The sequence below is a fragment of the Triticum aestivum genome, chromosome 5A, assembly GCF_018294505.1.
Source record: "Triticum aestivum cultivar Chinese Spring chromosome 5A, IWGSC CS RefSeq v2.1, whole genome shotgun sequence".
NCBI classification, from domain to species: Eukaryota; Viridiplantae; Streptophyta; class Magnoliopsida; order Poales; family Poaceae; genus Triticum; species Triticum aestivum.
Genome location: NC_057806.1, coordinates 625,319,513 through 625,326,543, shown reverse-complemented (window position 1 = coordinate 625,326,543; position 7,031 = coordinate 625,319,513). Strand labels below are relative to the sequence as shown.

The 7,031-nt window shown below is 44.3% G+C and overlaps 1 pseudogene; it reads right to left on the bottom strand.

Annotated features, from left to right (window-relative positions):
• On the bottom strand, positions 1-3,819 carry LOC123105432 (DNA (cytosine-5)-methyltransferase 1A-like; annotated as a pseudogene).
• Positions 3,820-7,031: the final 3,212 nt, after the last annotated feature.

Genomic DNA, 7,031 nt, shown 5'->3' with positions numbered 1-7,031 from the left:
GCAGGTTAAGGGTCAGTTCTATTAAGCCTTTTCAGAACTTATTGTCAAAATAAGCCATAAAATATTTAAATAAGTCTTTTTGAGTTATGGGCTTGGGCTTAACTTATTTCGCTTTGGGGTGGGGTGTTTCGGGTAGAAGCTTCCTCCCTAGCGCGTATGCAAGGGGAGGTGGTACCGCATTCCCGATCTGCCTGTGCTTGCTCCGGATGTTGCCAGCGAAACGGTAGCCATCAGGGAAGCCCTACATTCATGTCATGCCGCGGGATCAGATCAGAGATCTTCAGAAAGATAGCAGCAGATCCGATTCATGGCAATGTGCATTGGATTCTGATTTGCTTGTGCCTGCCCTGGAGGTTAAGCCAGATGGCAAACGAGGCAATTGCTCTTGCACATGCACAGAACTATGATCTGATTCTGATAAAATAGCTCAATCTACTCTAGTAGCATTGGTGGGAACAAAATCTACTGTCAACTATGCTTCATTTTAGCCAAGTGTAGTTGCCGAGGCACAAGTGGATCCATTAATGTATACTACCCACTATGCAGTAGCAATTTCGAGTGTGTTGATAGGGATATCTACAAGGGTACTTGCTTACCTGGGATCGCGCACATTCACAAACAGTGATAATCCTGTCCTGATCAGGGTGGAAGCACATGCCGACCTCCCCATTGACTGGGGATCTGTCACTGATGTGGGGAAGTTGCCCTCCTAGTCCAGCCTCCCATACAGGCCTTCCCACTGATTGTTCCTCTTGGTTTGTTGAGCAAGTACCTAGGGACCAAATCCACTGTTTTCCCTATGGATAGCTTCATCTGTAGTATTCACATGATAAAAGTTAGCTGCTAGTGCATCACATGGTTGCTTACCAAGAATGTAGAGAGCAGCAGAGAATGTGAATAAGATGGCTGAAACTGAATGCTACCTTCTCATCTGGCAGGTCATGCCAGTCATTGCCAAGGCGCTTTAGGATGTGCTTGCACCTTATGAGATTCAGCTCGTTCATCTTTCTGGATATGTGGTCACTCAGCGAAAGCGTATCGCCTCGAATCTTCTTCTGGAACCAAGAGATGGGCTCGCCTCCATACTACAACACACAAGGGAGAAAGAAAATTCAGCTTGTACTGATCAAGAGCATTGACTGACACAAGAAATTCAGATTGTACGCACCTTTATTGTTGGGTTGCTGGCGCCATTCTCCATTGGTGGTAGATCGCCGATTGTATCCCTGACTGTTATAGAGTGGAAATGAGCTCCTCCAGCAGTGCTCCTGGCAGCAACATAGTATTTACCTCCTGGCAGGTTTATTTTCAGCTCAGGGCTAGCGAAGACATGCATTGGTTCAGGCCAGTCAGGAAGAGTCTCCCAGGCGCGGCGGCCTAGATGAACGCCCTTTTCCTGGACTGCGCGATGCCATAGGCACCTGCCTCTAGAATGCAGAATCGAACCTAGGAACATGCAGACAAGTTGAAAACATATGGAAGTTAAGGAAGGCCATAGCACAAATAGAGAAGAGCAAGCGTCAAGGACCTGGTACCCCACCTCCTGGAGCGATGCTAGTGTCAGTCTGAAGGTCTGGCCCATCTTAAATGAAACAAAGTTCCTGACGTTTTCCAAAAGGAAGAACCTTGGCCGGAAATACTCTGCGAAGGACAGGAATGCCAGAATCATCTCGCACTGAACCTTGATCCATGGGCTCTGCTTGAATCTGTTCATCCAGGAGAACCCCTGAGAAAAGATGCACAAAGAGCGTCAAGCAACAACGCAGAGGATTGACAAAACATGGAGCATTCATCTGGTGTATAGGTGAGGCATCTGACCTGACATGGAGGACCACCATTGATGAATTCTACTTCACCGGGCATAGGAAGATTCTTAACCTTCTCATCTGGAAGTTTTGCTGCTCTCGCAGAAGCCTCGGAAGTGGAGAGGCAGTCATCAACATCGCCACACTTATCCATTATCGCCCTGAATATGAGAATAGTCAGAAATAAGTAATGGGTTTAGTGCATCCAAAGGGGGAAATGGGTTTTGCATACTTCAGAATTATATTGCAGTTCTCCACAAACACTGCTGCTTCAGGATGATTTTGAAGAAATGCTTGCCCAGCAGGTTCTTCATATTTGATCGCCTATTCTGTACGTGATGCGCATGTACAGTTGAATGGTCAGAAGGTATGTGGTGGCCAAGGTGCTCTGTCTACGAATATGCACACACATCTTATGAAGAACATGCAAATGGAAAACACATTACCAGCTAGGTGCAGCCCTTCAGACAAACCTCCACAGCCAGCAAAAATATCAAGGGTTGCAAGACAGTTCTCTGGTGTTTCATCCTTGTGTTTATCCGAACCGGCTTGCTCATCGTCACAACTCTGCTTCCCTTTATTCTTTGTCAAAGCAGGCTCCTTCCTTGCCAGGGTGAGCTTAACATTGGTCGGTAGCTGGTTCTTAGGCAAGGCAAACTCAATGAACTATATGAAAAAGTTTGTCAACAAGATGAGATGAACACAAAATTAAATTTGGCAATATCATTCTAACCTGCTTGAGAGCTCCAGCTCAACTACTACTTGAAGATTTGAATTTGGAAGGTCATCCTTTGCTATAACCTCACATTTTCCCTCTATCATCCCAACATGCACACTAACTATATCTTCATTGTAGTACACACCTGGATCAAACAACAAAGAAAACTAGATAAAAGTCCAAGTGTAAAAACCATAAAGTTAGGTGGAATCACAGGCACATTATGATGGTAATGATGCACATAAAAAATGTGGTAAACATAAGGCAGAGTGCCAAACCTCTCTGATATCTGAAGTGTAAGCTTTATCCGGTGAAATATCATCAGGCCTGTATATCCTTCTTACACCAACTTTTGTTGATTTCAGATTAGCGTTATGAGACCTTGAAGTACCATTGACACTCGGCAAACGACATACCACATAGGGCTTCAGGCCCACATTTTTTCCAGCCCGGTAGGTCCCACGGCCTTCGACTCGAGGGAAAAACTCGGGCCTGATATACATGAAGTCATGAACATTGTATGTGACATTCTTGAGGACAAAGTTGGTCTCTGACAGTATTTTTAATTCATCACCAACCGCTACTCGCTCCTCACAGGAACTACAAGTGCCAGTTCCATTACCCATTTTCTCATGAGGGAGGGAGAAAAAGGCACCTTTCTCAGGACAGTATAGGCTTTTGTGGATATACCCCACCGACAAACCTTTCTTCTTCCTATCCTCTGCATTGGCCTTCTCCACCCTAATAGCTTCTAACTGGTCTTTTCTGCAGTTGTAACCCCAGGGAATTAGCCGGAAGTTGACAGTAACTGATCCTCTCATGTCACGTACTTTGAATTGTAAACACTAAACAGTCATTCGTAAAGAACAACTCTCTTTCGTTTCCGGCTTTGCCGAGGACAGTGTGCGAACCATTTTGCAGAACTCTTCCTGAATCATTTGTGTGCCATCATGTGTCTCATACATATACTCAACAAAACACATAATGGCTTCTCCTGAATCACCTTCCAATGTGACCGCCCCACCAACAACAATACTTAGATCTCCAACTCTAACACTTCTGTACAGAGCTTCTCCATCGGGTGTTTTTCCAACCATTTGACCTTCCCATTTTATTTCTTCTCAAACATCTAATGATGTCACTCTAGACCTTGTTGGTGGCAAGGTCCATGAAACATGTTCCTCGCCAACTTCAACCTCCCCTTCAACATCATCTTCTTCATTTTCTTCCTGTTCCTCCTCAAATACCTTTTGCTCATCATTCTCACCCCCTCCTTTGAATCCTTTGGGAAATGGGTTGCAGGGTAATCACCCCATATCTCGCCGACCAACTTTGTGGTTGTCGCGCACATAAGATTTCGTTTTGATATTGGGGTCATTTTTGCACTTGGGTTTAGATTCCCTCCTGTCTTCACTTGAGATTTCTTCTTCATTGCTAGCTTCGTGTGACCTCTTTCTTCCATCTTCTTGAAAAGGCCTGTGACGAAGGCGCACCATCAAATGTACTCATCTGGATAATTTGTGAACTGTTGAAGGATTATCTGTCCATGCACCACAACATATCTTTCAACAAGTGTTGCATCTTTTGAAATGAATGCATGGTGCCCTCTCTCAAATTTTGCTACTCTCTTGGTAACATCAGTGAAAGAAAGTTTTTGAAGCGCGAATTTGTTCTTTTAAAATGGCAATGACACAAACAACCAGTCTTGCTGTTTTAAGGACAGTGGTATCACACCATGGCGCATACTGCTTCGTTGGTTGGCGTAACTTATACCTGGAATAATTTAAATTTTTATGCAAGTTAAGAGGAAGGTTTAATTGTGAGGGAATGCAAGATCCTAAGTAAAATGCAAAAGACATAAGATCGTAATTGCATGACAAGCTATTGATTGAACATGTGTGCCTGGAGTACAGAATTGATTCATGTTCTTGTCAACCTAACTGCCTCTGTTTCCTCCTCAATTCTGATTTCCTTGGGTGTGACAAGTGAATCTTCTTTAGATAAGTCAAATGCCTTCTCACTGAAATTCGAACGGGCAACTTCTCTTTTTGGTCTCTTGCAGCCAATGGCATCGTAAACAATATTGGTGGTAACATTGCTCTCCTCAATTATATTCTCATTTCTTCTTTTAGGCTTTGTTTGGAGCCTCTTTGTTCATGAAAGCGACAAAAATGTTGGACACATTCTTGATAGAAATGTTAGACACATTTTTCAACAAATACTGGACACGCTGAAAGAACTGAATGCAGTGCAAGTATGTATGCATCAGATGAATCCCATACATAAAATATTAAAATGGCGGTTTAACTACTCATTCTTTGATTGACCCAATATGATTAAGCTCGCTTACTACACATAGTGGCCTTGTAAAATATATTGTTGAATGACCAGTTAAATGCATGAGTCGCAAATGTACCAATAAATAACAATGGTGTCACAATCCATAGTTTCATATACTACACCGCACATCAAACTTATAAAAATAATAATATTATGACCGTTTAATTTGCTAACATGGAGAAGTGCAATGCTGCGGAAACTATAGCATTTCCAGGAATAAGTATATCTAAAATTTGGGAACCAAAATAGCAAGGTAAGCACATATACCAGCAGTACCAGCAGAATGTGGAGAGTTCGACATAATTCCCCTGTAAAGTTTAGAATCAAGTAGATGTGTCAATTAGAAGTTTAGATAAATATAACAATCAAATTACAAAATCAAGAGTTTAGCGGTTACACTGCAAAGCAACAATTTGTTAACACATTTTCAAACAAGGATATATTTGGCAGAGCTAGTCATGGTGAACGCAAAACTTATGGGGTGGGGAGGGGGGCAAATAACTTACCTGGCCGGTTTAATCTACAAATCTCCAGCAAGGCCAGATCACGATTCACCACCACCGAAACCAAGACTCCTGCACAACATAACAATTAGACTATTAGAAAAACATCCTAATTAGAAGTTCAGATGTGAAAACACAGATCTATGCAAACATAACTAGATGCGACCATAAATCAAATAGAAGCACGTCCACCCAAATTCAAACTACACAAATACAACTAGCGATGTCACCATAAATCGAGCGTAGAAGCTTCACCCAGATTCAAACCAAATAGGTGACGAGACGTCACCATGTATAAATCGAAAATAGAATCACAGTAAGCCGGGTTCTAACCAAAAGGGGTGATGAAATGCCAAGTACACAAAGGGATCAGAAGAAATAAAGCAACTGAGAGCAGATGGAGAAAAATGGAGAGAGGCGCCGATGCAACCTAGCTATTGGCAATTGGGCACACATGGTCCAGACAAGAAAGCAGGATCTACAGATCTGCAAGAACCAAGAAGTATCCATCAACCATCCACGGAGTGATGGCGTCAGTTACCTCGGTGGTGCAATCTACATCTCCACCAAGGGCAGACCACAGATCCACCACCAAGGTCGAAACTCTTGCACAACAAAACGATGGAATAGACCTTCAGAGGAGCATCCTAATCAAAATTCTAGATGCGGAAACATGGATCTATGCAAATACAAAAAGATGTAACCATGAATTGGACATATAAGCAAGTTCATCTGGTTTCAAACTACACAAATACAAACAGAGATCCCACCATTTATAAATCAGGCCGTAGAAGTACCGTCACCCAGATTCAAACCAAATGAAAGGGGTGACGAGATGCAAGTACAGAGAGTGATCGGAACGTATGTGTAGGCCAAGCAAGCAAAGGGCAGATGGACGGAAATGGGGAGAGGTGCCAGTGACACGGCTCCAGAGAACAAAGCAAGATCAAGCCAAAAGAAAAAACACACGATATAAACAAGATTTGGAGAAACCGCGTTGCGTCAAACGAGTACACGCCGACGCGATCGGCAAAGCAAACCAGAAACCAGATCCTCAGCGAAACGTCCAAATCTCTCTACCCAAAACCAAAACCAAATTACAGAGCGAAGCAACCAAACTGAGACAAAAGACGGCGAGCAAGCACGCGCCGCACGCACGCGGTCATATGTATGTCTTACCGGGGCAGGCAGGCAGGCGAGGAAGGTGCCGGCCAGCTAGTCCCTCCGGCCACCGGCGAAGAGAGAAGAGAACGTGCGCGTCAGCGGGGGAGGAGGCGTCTCGTCTCGTCAGCTAGCTAGCCTCGCAGGTTCGGAAGCGAGCGACGAGCGAGAGAGAGAAGTGAGGATTGGAATGGAGAGAAGTGAGGATTGGAATGGGGTGAGGGTATAAATACAGGCGGCCGCGGTGGGGCGAGAGAGAGGGAGAGCGGTCGGGGCGAGGCCGCTGGGCGGGAGCGAGGGCGATTTCCTCCGGGCAGGCTTGGGCTCGCGCTAGCTCGGGATCGACCTAAATTCCTTTCCATTTTTGTTGTCACGCTGCGGGTTTCTTTCCTTCTATTGTTGGCGACCCACTCCCTCGTCTCCGTTCAAATGTGCCAGCTGCCCGTCGCTCGATCGAATACGAAAATGTGCCAGTGCTGCGCATTTATGAGGAAAAAATATATG